The sequence below is a fragment of the Dromiciops gliroides genome, chromosome 1 (assembly GCF_019393635.1).
Source record: "Dromiciops gliroides isolate mDroGli1 chromosome 1, mDroGli1.pri, whole genome shotgun sequence".
Classification (NCBI taxonomy): domain Eukaryota; kingdom Metazoa; phylum Chordata; class Mammalia; order Microbiotheria; family Microbiotheriidae; genus Dromiciops; species Dromiciops gliroides.
This window is the reverse complement of record NC_057861.1, coordinates 342,899,557-342,913,058: the sequence shown is the minus strand read 5'-3', so window position 1 is coordinate 342,913,058 and position 13,502 is coordinate 342,899,557. Positions and strand designations below refer to the sequence as shown.

The 13,502-nt window shown below is 35.2% G+C and overlaps 1 long non-coding RNA gene across 1 annotated transcript in view; it reads left to right on the top strand.

The window, feature by feature from the left end:
* Window positions 1-13,502, top strand: part of LOC122737991 — a 196,067-nt gene that overhangs the window by 181,733 nt on the left and 832 nt on the right. The window lies entirely within an intron of this gene.

The following is a 13,502-nucleotide window of genomic DNA, read 5'->3' as shown; positions in this document are numbered from 1 at the left end:
CTACAATTTAAAAAATAAAAGAAAAGAAAGAACTGATGGAGTCTGAATGCAGATCAAAACCTACTAATTATTTATAATGAAAAACTACAAGAAAATAAAGGATAAAACTTAGAAAAATCAGATTCACCTTTCCCAAGGGAAAAATACCACAAAAGGCTAGAATGTTGGGCTAAAGCGCATGGAGAGAAATTTATTAGGGATAATTGTGAAAATTAATCAGTTCCATACCCAAAAGATGAGCAAAGCTTAGATGGGCAGCAATTCTTATGAAAAAAATGGAGTTTTAATGGGCCACAAGCTCAATTTGTGTCAACAGCACGAAATGTCAGCCAAAAAGCAAAACCAAAGCAGAACAATAAAATTTCATGTGATTTTAGGGGGAATTACAAGTGGCATGGTATCCCAGAGTAAGGAGGTGAGAATACGCTGTTTAGACTATGCATGGAGTATTGTATACAATCCTTTTTCTAGACATAAAGAGGATTGTATATAATTCTTCATGCCACATCTTAGGAAGCACATTGATAACCTAGAGAGTGTGCAAAGGAGAGTGACCAGGATCATAAAGGACCTCAAGGGCAGATCATATGAGAATTGTTTGAAGGACATGGGGAAGATGAATCTGGAGAAGAAAAGGCATGTGGGATGTGGAGATAACTGTGTTACAATATTTGAAAGTCTCTCATGTAGAAGAGGGATTAATCTTGTTCTTTTTGGCCCTAAATCTGCACATCTAGATTTAGATTTGATGGAAAAAAAAAAACTTGCTAGCAATGAGAAATCATTAAAAGTAGAATTGAATTCTTCAGGACATAGTGGGCTCTTGCTTCCTAAAGGTCTTCAAAGCAAAGTATGGATGACCATTTGCAGGGAACATTGGATTATTGTTCAAGTTTGAGTTAAAATAGATAGCCTCTCGGGGCAGCTAGGTGGCGGAGTAGGTAAAGCACCGGCTCTGGAGTCAGGAGTACCTGAGTTCAAATCTAGCCTCAGACACAATGCTTACTAGCTGTGTGACCCTGAGCAAGTCACTTAACCCCCATTGCCCCGCCAAAAAAAAAAATAGATAGCCTCTGAAGTCCTTTCCAACTCTGAGATACCTTTAATCTATGATTCTTTAATTATTATTCTTAGGTTGTGTACAAGGTAAATATAATCTATATCACAGAGCTAGTTGGGGCAAAAAGATTTTGTAAACCTTCTGACCACTCATAGGATCCAGTCTACAACAACATTCATGGCCCCATTTAATCCCACATAGATAATCTCCTGCATCCTTTACCTAGTAGAATTGGAGTGTAGGTCTAGATTAGGGGTTCTCATTTTAGAATCAATGGACTGAAGGTATACATGAATAGATTTCAGCAGGAATAAACTTAAATGGGGCATGATCCATATTTCCTTTCTAAATATATGTATTTTATTTTATGCATTTAAAATATTATTCTGAACCTGTTTTCATAGGGGTCACCAGAATACCATGGGGGCCATTTACCCCAAAAGGTTGAAACCTTGCCGTAGATGGAGCCATAAAAAGCAATTTTACTCTAACCGATCTAGGATTTTATTCTCCAGCAAGTGTGTTGGCTCCTGGTTGCCTTAACACATACTTAACATCTAGATCCTGAGTAGTTCTTATGCTTTGTTTTAAGGTGGGGTGGTCCTGGCATTGTTCTGAGGCTGCATACTTGCAAATAGCCTATCTTTTAGACTCCCCTAACTTAGGATGACTTGATGCAACAGTTTTAAGTTTTCCGTATCAGCTCCAAACTTGATCCAGATTCCTGAGAGCATCTCATTGGTCTCAATTTATCTGAAACTGCCCTGCGTTTGAAGATATAACTGTCTCCACTGCTCAATAGGTTTGGAAGCAAATTGCTATGGAAGGAAACTATATTTTGACATTCGGTAGAGGGTGGTGGGAGCTAACTCCCCAGGGGACTATTGATTACTCCTTTCTATTTTTTGGAATAGTATTGATAATATGAACATAAATTGTAATGTCCATTGTTCTATATCCAAATATCAAGTTTTATTGACACATTATGTGGAACATATGTCAATCTCAACTATGTTTTTTATCTATTGTCTGATTTTTCTGGAATTCTGCATGATTCATTTTTATAATATTTTAAATAATACTTTAACCACAACCTAACACTATATTGTGAGTGAAACTTCATAGATCATATAATTTTCATGGATTTATTGCCTGTGGTTCTATGTATAAATCTTAGCAATATTACAAATTGGAAATTGCTTTTCTACCTTGTCCATTATATTTATAGAGAAGTTCATAATTACTAAAGTATTCCTTTCTCAAAGTCTCTTGGCTTTGGCCCAGTCTTATTTATTTTGTCGGCATTATTTCTGCAGTGATGTTTATTAGTTTGTGCCAGTCAATATTAGGATTCATTTGCCATGTGGCAGCCTTCTCACATAACACAGCTACAGTTCTGTAAGACTTATCCTTTATTATCCTGTCAGTTTTCTGTGAATGAAACTAATTGGAGAACTTTATTTCCTCTCTTGGTATACATATTCATACATGAATATATACAGATTTATTACAGTGGTTGCAAGGAAGGAGATTGGAAATTTGGAAGCAGATTGAACATAACTATTAAGTATTTCTGAAGAAAAAGTATCAGATTATCATATTGCTCTGAGATATATATGGCAGTGGAGATTCTAGATCAACTTGTTCTTTGTTCATGGGTTGTCATTTATCAGAATAAGACATGGGAAAGGAGAGGGGGAAAAGGAAGAGAATAAAAGAAAAGAAATGAGGGGGAAAAGGAGGGGCATAGGGTCAAACAACAACTGTTCAGAAGCCACTCAATAGCACTATTCCATGCAATACTTATCTTTGAGATTGACAGCTGCTTCATCTAATACTCTTCTCAGTCCCTGTCTCATTCCTCTATAGATTTTTATTTTCCATTATTCAGATTATTTTGGAAAATGATGAGATAAATATGCACATGGACTGAAAGTGTATAGATTAAAAAGGTTAGTAAACTGATAAAAACTGAGTTAATTAAGTGATTGCTTTCTGGAGGTGGGTTGTGGCATAGTTCCACGTGATTTTGAGATGTGCATACTTATATTAAAGTACATAGAATGGGGGCAGCTAGGTGGCACAGTGGATAGAGCACTGGCCCTGGAGTCAGGAAGACCTGAGTTCAAATCCAGCCTCAGACACTTGACACTTACTAGCTGTGTGACCCTGGGCAAGTCACTTAACCCCAATTGCCTCACCCCCATAAAACAAAAACAAAAACAAAGTACATAGAATGGAATAACTACTTAAACAATAACCTTGTATTGGTGTGGGGCAAGGGAGAATCCATGATATCACCACAGTGTAAGAATGGTTTAATTATATTGCAAATGCTCATTAAATAACTATGCCTTCACAGCCAATATAAAATAGATCAAAGTAATTATCAAGATATTGAAATGAACCCATGGTCCTATTAGGGTTTGTTTGTTTGTTTGTTTTTTGTGAGACTAGGATTCTATATTTCACCCCTAGTCTGAGTGAATAAAATACACACCAGCATGATCCCGCTTCTGATTAGCACAGAAGTGTTGAGCTCTTCCATTTCTATCCTAGATCACTTTGCCTCTCCTTTGGTAATCTAGTAGTCCCCACCCCCAGGGGCTCTCCGTGTTGGTGCCAGACTTAGTGGGGATACTCAATCAACTTTGCTTTAGTATACCTAAGAAACCTCAAGCTCAATTAAGAGGCTGTCTGGCAACAGGCATTAAAAACATGAGCAGCTAGGTGGCACAGTGGATAGAGCACCTCCCCTGGATTCAGGAGGACCTGAGTTCAAATCTGGCCTCTGACACTTAAACTTACTAGCTGTGTGATCCTGGGCAAGTCACTTAACCCCAATTGCCTCACCAAAAAAAAACAAAACCAAAACCAAAAAAAAAAAAAACCAACCACATAAGCCACCATGGCTAGCTCCCTATTAGATAAATTATGAGCCAGATTTTTGAAAAACATGCAAAAATGTTGTAAGTTTAAATTAATGCTTTAGAGCTCTACTTTGCATTGACCGCGGACTTCAGTCAGAACTCTGTGGGTCAACAATAGAGACTCTTCCTGGTATTTCAAATAGCAACCAAATGAGATGCTATTAAAATTATATATGTATATATATATATATAATTGAGAAATTAAAAGATCTATAGACCTCTTGATTTTTAAATTTATGTATTTGTACAAGGATATAAACCATAGATCTAAAGTATTCTTTTAAAAAGAAACTAAAATTATATGTATTCTGGACCCTGTGTGTGCAGGGAACTTATTTTCCATCCAAGGTATATAATTCCATTTTGGAGGCTCTTCCTTATGCTTAATTGATAGTAATGAAAGAGATGAGCTAGAAAACTTCATCTTGCCAAAAGGCTCTATAGACAATGAAGCGATATTGATATTAAACATATATGCACCAAACAACATAGCATCCAAATTCTTAAAGAAAAAGTTAAATGAATTACAAGAAGAAATAGAGAGTAATAGTAGGCCTCCACCAGTCTCGGACAACCATGGATCAGCGCCTTGATGAGTCACAGGCCACAGTGTGGCTATGCAGTCCGATATGGGAGCCGTAGCTCCTGAGTGACTAACTTATAACTGGTAACTGCTGCATTCCATGTTGTATCTACCCTATGAGGAGTAACTGGAGTGTCCTCTCCAGGGTGCTGGCCTGAGGGGATCGATATGGAAAACAAGCTGTTGCCCATGCAGCAGGTTTTCCCTCTCCGCGACATTGGTGCATCCAAAGGAGAAGCAGAGCCAATACTGTTTGGCACCAGTGCCGCTGCAGGAGTTGCCAGAGGGATGTGATGTCCAACATCCAGTGGAAGAGTAAAACTATACTAATGGGGCACCTCAACTTCCCCCTCTCAAAGCTAGATAAATCTAACCGTAAAATAAATAAGAAAAAAGTTAAGAAGATTAATAGAATTTTATAATTTTATAAAAGTTGCATATGATGGCTCTCTGAAGAAAAGTGAGTGGTAATAGAAAGGAATAGACAATCGACCATGTATTAAGGCATTAAAATCTCACAAATAAATAAAAGCAAAGCACCAGCCCTGGTTTCAGGAGGAGCTGAGTTCAAATCTGGCCTTAGACACTTGACACTTACTAGCTATGTGGCCCTGGGCAAGTCACTTAACCCTCATTGCCCTGCAAAAAAAAAAAAAAAAAAGGATGAAATTTTAAAAAAAAAGATAATGACAACAGTGAGATAACACTAAACTTTGTGGGGTGCAGCCAAAATCATACTTAAAAGGAAAATTTATATATCTAAATGGAGAGAGAAAGAGAAACATTTTACTTCTTGCTATTCCACAAACAAGACACTTCATCTTTCACTTACTGGCAATTCTTGGACTGCTGACCATGCCTAGAATGCTCTCCCTCCTTTGCTCTGACTACTGACGTCCCTGGCTTCCTTAAGTCTCAGCTGAAATCTCACCTTCCACAGGAAGCCTTCCCTAATTCCTCTTAATTCCAGTACCTTTTCTTTCAATGATTTTATATTCTGTCTATAGCTTGCTTTTGTGTATATTTGTTTGCATGTTGTTGCCTCCATTAGATTGTAAACTTCTTGAGGGCAAGGACCACCTTTTTTTTCTTTTTCTGTATCCCCAGTGCTTAGCACAGTGCCTGGCACATAATAAGCACTTATTAAATATTGATTGGTTGGACAATGCACTCTGGAATATCACTTGTGAAAGAGTACCTATTCCCCTTTAAATTCTTTTCTTGTTTTACATTTCAACATCAAAAAAGAATTTTTCCACAAACAGCAGAACACACACACACACACATACACACACACACACACAAGGATTCTATATGAAACCATGAATCTCCATTTTATACTTCCTGATTTTTATATATACATATGAATAAACAAGGAATTTCATACATGACTTTCAAAACTGTCCCACTTGTCCATGTTTCTTTTCTTTTCTTTTTTAATCCTATGGCTAACCTTCCCTTTCTTTTGTGATTGCTCCTCTCCCATTTACTGAAAGAATGGGGAAGGGGAACCAAAATGAATTCAATGAGTGGCCATTTCCAAAAATGTGTAAAACTCTACCTTGTGTCCATTATATTAATAAGCCAATTGTATAAACTCTTCAGCTTGGTATTTAAAGTCCTCAATAGCTCTTGTATATAATAAATCAATATCATGAAATCTAAGGTACTCTTTTATATTTTAATTCTTCTCTCATTCTTTACCTCTGCCTTTTTCTCTGTGTCTCTCAGTTGATCTTTATCTTTGTCATAAATCCTGTTCTGTCATAAAATTAAAGTGGTAAGGATTACCCTTAAAAAGCAACAGAGGGATGCAGTGTGAGCATGAATAGTCTGCTACCCATTTAAAAAAAGAAATCGTGAAAGAAATGTGAGGGATAAGGGTTCATCAAATAAATGTATGTTTAAAAAGATGAGCTAGAGCTGTGTTGAAAATGAGAGATAACCACTGGTAACCCACATCTAGTAGTTCTGAGTCTGTCAAAAGAAAGTTAATAATAGCCAAAGAACATTAAGTGGGCCACCTATAACAAATTCATAGGAAGACATGAATGAGAGTGTAGAAGAAAGGCAGGGATTTATGCTTTCTTGTCTATGGAGGCATTGGACAAGTTAATAAAATCTCAGATCCATTGGGGTATTGAATTATTAAATATTTTTCATTGAATGAATGAACTAAAAGAATCCTCAGATCATGTATCTTGTCAGACACTAAAGTAAACATCTAAACTATCTAAAAGAGTTTTCTATGACCTTCTTAAAGCTCATCATATACAGAGACTTCTTAGAGGGTTATTCCAATGCTTTCTTCCTCTGACAACCAAAAGTCAATTGTTTCTCTTCCCCTGACAATCAAAAGTCACTTGTTTCCGTCTAAAACTGCCTATGTTTTATTTTAGGGTGCGATGTTTCAAGTGATCTATCCCACATTCATGTACCCTTGCATTACTATGATGGCAGTATTTTTATCTTCTATTTGCTAATGACTTTTATTTTTCTCCAAGCTAATAACTTCATTCCATCTTTACTTAGGAACTTTATATTTTATCCATTTAAAATAACTTTGTCACTCTTTGCTATGCAGTTATTGTATATTTTCCACATTGGCATCCACTTCCCTCTTCAGTAGCAGATTTCAAAATTGAATTGAACCATAATTTTTCATTTTGCTTTGCTCTTGGTGATAGTCATGATTCTGCTATTCTAGTGACATATGTATCAATAAGCCTGTGTTTAAGGAACTAAAACTTTCTGTTCCAAATTGAAATTTCCTACTTATATTCCATTTAATATTCTCCACCATAACAATGATATTTCAAAATAGCACAATATCTACCTACATATATTGTACTCATCATTGTTTAATGTCATATGTCCTCATTTAGAAGATTTAGACTATATCAAAAGGATTTTCTTTTCTTTTAAAGGTATATGGAAAAAGTGTTGTTTTAACTTGTACTAGATAATAATTAGGGACAAGTGTCTGAACTCCGAAGGACTTAGGGAAAATGGAATCCATCTACAGAGAAAGGACTGATGATATCTGAATACAGATTGAAGCATATTTTTATTTATTAGTTCCCTTTTCTGAAGTTTTTTTTGTGTTTGTTTTCTTTTACAACCTGACTAATGTGGAAATGTTTTGCATGACTACACATGTATAACTTATACTGAATTGCTTGAGTTCTTAAGAAGGGGGAGAGAGGGAAGAAGATGTTAAAATTTGTTTTTATATATAATTTGGAAAAATAAAAATTCTAAATAAAATAAAGAAAAGCAAAAAGCAAAGAAAAAAGGACAGACATCTAGTTCTATTATATTTATAGATAATAAATCATCATGTCAGGTTTTAGTACTTTGATAATTCAAAATACATTTTTAGTTAATAATGTAATTTTAATAGCAATGAATAACATGGCTTTATAAAAATATTAGTTGCAAGTGTTCCTATTATAAGTCTCCAAATGCCAGTAGTTTCAAAGTAGTGGGGAGGCTTTTTTCTCTCAATGAGAATTTTATCCTAATGCAAAAACAGTTGGATCAAATCCAGTGCTCACTCTGGAAATACTTAAATCATTTGTTTTCTTGATAGCAAAGTTTTTGTTTTGTTTTGTTTTGGGGACAAGAAAGAAAGAGATGAGGTAAGACTGGGGTGGAAAGGATATCTCACAATCTGAATTAAGTATTGATATTCTATGAAAGACAGATTTAAAAGATATAATCTTCAAACTCTCAATTGCAAATGTTGTGCAGAGATTCACAGAGTGCTGAGAGTAGGGATTTTTCTTTCTTTCTCTTTTTAAATCCAGGTTGGGTGCAAAAAAACTCTCTTCCATAAAGGAAAGAGACATAGGGACTTGTCTGTCATTCATAAAAAGGTTGCAAGAAATCAGTGTCTCTATGACCAGAGTTCTCTATGGCGTTAAATTACCCATTACACTCCATTCTGCTAGGGTCAGTTCTGCTAAAAAAATATTCTAGCATCTTTATAACTTCTATAAAAGTTGGAAAAGAATATCATTTTCCTCAGAGCAAATGTCACAACTGGACTTCACTTAAAGCATAGGAAGGAAGACCACTAAGGGGCTGTTCTATGTTCAAGAGAATATTAATAAAGCTTTCAATATGCTTAAAGGTAAATTTCTACTTTATTTTGAAATCTTTACAGATGGCAAAAAACTTGATCTAAAAGCCATTTTTGTTCAGACTCTTTGGGTGAGGAAAAGATTATTACATGTATGGACATGTAGGTAAATTTAAAGATAAACTTATATGTATAGAGATTTACAGATATACTTCCATGTATGTATGTCTAGCTATCACTAGCTCTCTCTCTCTCTCTCTATATATATATATATACTTGTAGCTAGATATGGATTTATTCATATGAATATATGTATACATACAATTTATATACACATATACATGCATACATACACATACATACATAGTTGAAGCTGATTGGCTTAAAGGGAATGACATTATCAGTGTTTTGAAAGTAGGGACATTTCCAACAGTTTTAAGGACCATGGGGCAACAGGATCCAATTCTAAGCACTTCTAGTCCCAAGAAATCTACTTTTGGTCTCCACCTTAGTTGTTGATTTGAATTTCTTCCATTAAAAAACAACCTCACTTACTGCTTTTTGTAAAGAGAATATCTTGGAACTGTATCAGCTTTACAGAAGCAGAAGATTTATTTGGAGCTATGAATATCATTCAGTTTAATTAAATACCCTAAATATCACTTCTTCCTCTCTAAACATTCAGTTGAATGGTATGAAACAATAAGGGAAGGAAAGTCTGCATATAGCAATGAGTCTTAGTTTGAAGATTCCATTTCCCCACATGGGGCATGGGGGAAACCACAGATTTGGGCCTTTTGAGATTGCTTAGCAAAAGTGGATAAAGGGTAAAATTTGTTCTTCCCTCTACTTTGTAGTACTCCAGAGCAGTTGGGACTTCATGACTCTATAGCTTTTGCATAAATACTACAAACTTGAAATCTTCAATATCCAGGCAAGAAAGCTAAGAAATTCCATAAATACAATAGTGGTATAGTGGATAGAAAACCTATCAGACTGGAAGTAAGAAAAATTTAGTTTATCTTCTTCATCCTCTTCTTCCTCAAGATAAACATCAGTAATAGTGACAATAGCATTAATAAGTACCTACCAAAAACCTATCAAGACCTGACCTTCTGGTAGCTTGAATTAACCATTAGTATTAAAATATCTTTCATTGACTTACAGATAGCAACTTATAATACAAATATAGACCTTAAAATATTCTGGAGAACTTAACAAATAACTGTCTTGGGTCTGGACTATTATCACAGGCTGAACTACTATCCATGTTGCCTGAACAAAACACAGATCTATAAAAACTTCAGAACAACATTTTTAATAGATAGCACAGAGGAGATAAAAATTGTGTATATAGTATCTCTGTTGTCCTCCTACTGGAGTTGTACAGAGGATGTTTTCATTGAATATAATAAGTTTATTCAACTATAAAAAGGTTATTTTATTCATCTGTGCAAATTCTGTAGAGCATTAGATCTTAAAGAATAATAGCAGAATGAAAACTTGCCCCAGGACTGTTTTATCTGAGCCCTATAAAAAGATAAGAATGAGATAATACTAATGTGAACAATAATAATAGCAAATACTCATAATCTCTCACCTGCATAGAACAAAACATTTTCAAAAAATAGAGACTTAGCCGAGGAAAGAAAAATCATGTGGAAATAGGATGAGGTAATTTTATCACTATTATCCTGCTACTGGAGATGGAATGGAGATGCTTTCAGTGAGCCCACAGAAAATATGTACAAATCCTAGTACTTTTATTAAACTATAAAAACAGATATTTTATCTACCTTTAAAATAGCAGGGTAATGACTTGTCCCAATTCTGTTTCTATACAACTCCAATGAATTAGAGAAGAAAAATGATTTTATAATAACATTAATAATTCATATTTATCTACTGTTTTCTAGTTTTTGGAATGTTTTCTTTGTAATGACACTATGAGGTTGCAAATTTTCCTACTCCCATTTTACAAATGGGAAAACTGATGCTGAGAGATTTAAATCATTTTTCTATGGTCACACAGATAAGTGTTGGAGTCAGTATTCAAACTCAGGTCTTCTGACTCTTCAGTAATGTCATTAACTATCTATGTGATTTTAGGTAAGATTATTTCTATGTCTACAATTATTAATCTTTCAATATGTCTTAAAAGTACCATATCTCATAAGATAAAATAAGATATTGATGTAAGCATACATTGAAAAGTCAAACACATCTATAGATATTAGTTGAATTCCTAAGTAGAGTGATACTGGAGCTTCTTAGCCCCAGGGCTGTGATTTAGAAGATAGTCCTCCCTTAGCTAGGAACAATTTAGCATTTAGTTAGCAAGAACTATTGGTTAAAATAGGACTTTGGGGGATTATAGGATAGGTTGAGTTCAGCTCTTACCCTGATCTGAGCCCCACTTCCAATTCCTAAAACTGGTTGGTGTCCTGGGATTTTTGTCTCCATTCCAATCCCATTTTCTCCTCTTCATAATTGAGGGAAGTATTCTTGCTGTTTGTATAAGGTCTGGTTTGTGGTTTGCTTATCATAGGCAAAAAAATTGCTTTTGTAGCTGTCACTAAATAACAGTATCTATGGAATTGGGTCATAGTAACTTTCATAAAATAAAAAGTGGCCACTGCTCAGAACAATTGGTTGGAAGGAACTTTAGGAAGATACAAAAGAGAGCTAGCCCTAATAAGTCAAATAGCTGAATGCTTTCCAATATTTAATTATGCCAAGGGATAAAATTTCCAAAGCTCTCCAAAGTTTAGAGTTTATAGAAATTTCTATTTAGTACAGTATTTATTAGATACATCTGAGGTAGGGGGATATGAGGAGGGAGAGATTGTAAATTCTCCCTTCATCCTTCCCATTAGTCCCACCCCAACAAATCTTAATAGATAACAGTTATTATAAAGCTGCTGATCAGTAAATAAGCATTTATTAAGCACCTACAATGTTCTAGGCATTGTGCTAAGAACCAAGGATTCAGATTTAAAAACACACACACATTAAAAAAAAAAACAAACAACTATCCCTACTCCCAAAGAACTTATAGAAGTTCCATTAAGGGAGACAATGCACAGAAATAGAAGTACATACAGTATAAATGAATGCAATATAAATACAAAATAAAGAAAAAAGGCACTTAAAACAAGATAGTTACTAAGTGGAGGTTACTAGCTGGTGGGAAACTCAGGAAAAACTTTGGGCAGTAAGTTGTATTTGAGCTTCATCTAAAGGAAGAAGGATACTCCTTAAGGAAGATGCGATAAGTGAGAGCACTTCAGTCATAGGAGATGTTCAATGTCAAGGCAGAGATGGGAGATGGAATTCTGCATGTAAGGAACAGATAGGAGACCACTTCTGCTAGAACACAAGTCCTGTATAACAAGGCTGAAAACATGAGTTGGGGCCAGATTGTGTAGTAGTTTAAAAGGCCTACAAAGATTATAGTTTATGCTAGAGAAAATAAGAGCCACTGGAGGTTAGTGAACAGAAAAATAACCTGATCAAATCTGTACTTAAAGAAAATCATTTTGGCAACTATGTGAGGATAGACTGGAGTGAGGAACAGATGAGGAGATGAGAACAATGAGGTTGAGGTGAGATTTTAACTAAAATAATGGTGATGTGAGTAAAGAAAAGGTGTTAGATCTTAGAGGTGTTGTAGAGTTAGAAACAGCATAATTTGGAAACTGATCAGATATATGAGGTGAGGAAGAGTAAAGAGTGAGAGATAACACTCAAGATATAAATCTGGGAGACTATAAGGATGGTAGTACCTTTTATATGAATAGGGAAGTTTGAAAGAAGGTTGGGTTTGAGGAAAAGGTAAAGAGTTTTTGGAAAAACCTGTTTTGGAATGCGGAGTTTTAGATTTCTCTGGGATATCCAGTTTGAATTGTTTAATATGTGGGACTATCATATCTATGTAATGTGGGACTAAAGTTAAGGGAAGAGATTATGGCTAGATATATAAATTGTCATAGACATAATTAATTCTATGGCAGTTGATGAAGTCACCAAGAGCGATGCCTTGTAGAGAGAAGACAAGGGGGCAGCTAGGTGGCGTAGTGCATAGAGCACTGGCCCTGAATTCAGGAGTACCTGAGTTCAAATCCGGCCTCAGACACTTATTACTTACTAGCTGTGCGACCCTGAGCAAGTCACTTAACCCCAATTGCCTCACCAAAAAAAAAAAAGAAAAGAAAAAAAAGAAAGAAAAGAAAAGAAAAAAAAAAGCGAGAAGACAAGACATCTCCGGGCAAAGCATTGGGAAATACCTACACTTAGGGAGGATGATATGTATGATAAGGAGAATAAGGAGAAAGAGTGTCATAAAAACCCAGGAAGGAAAGAATATTCCTGAGAAGTCATTGAACAGCATTGTATGCATTAGAGAAGTCAAGAAGTATGAGGGCTGAGTAGAAAAATCAGGTTTATCATTTATAAGATCATTGGTGACTTTGGATATGTCAGCTTTAAATGAATTATGAGGTCAAAAGCCAGAATGCAAAGGATTTAGGAGCAACAAGTATCAACAATTTTTTTTCTAGGGAATGAGTGGAAAAGAGAAGATATATAAGTTGATATATTGATGTCATGGTAGGAATTTTTTTTTTCTAAGAATGAAGGAAACTTGAAAGAAGGTGGAAAACAATTAGTAAAAAAGGGAATAAGTAGCTATTAGAGAGTGTGGAAGAATGGAGACATCTGTTGGAGAAGACAAAGAAGGGATGGGATCAAGGCACAAGGAGAGAGATTATCTTTGGTAAAGAAAAAGGCCACTGATTATCAGACACTGAGGGAAGGAGAAAAGAATTGGGCGTGATGTCAAAGCAT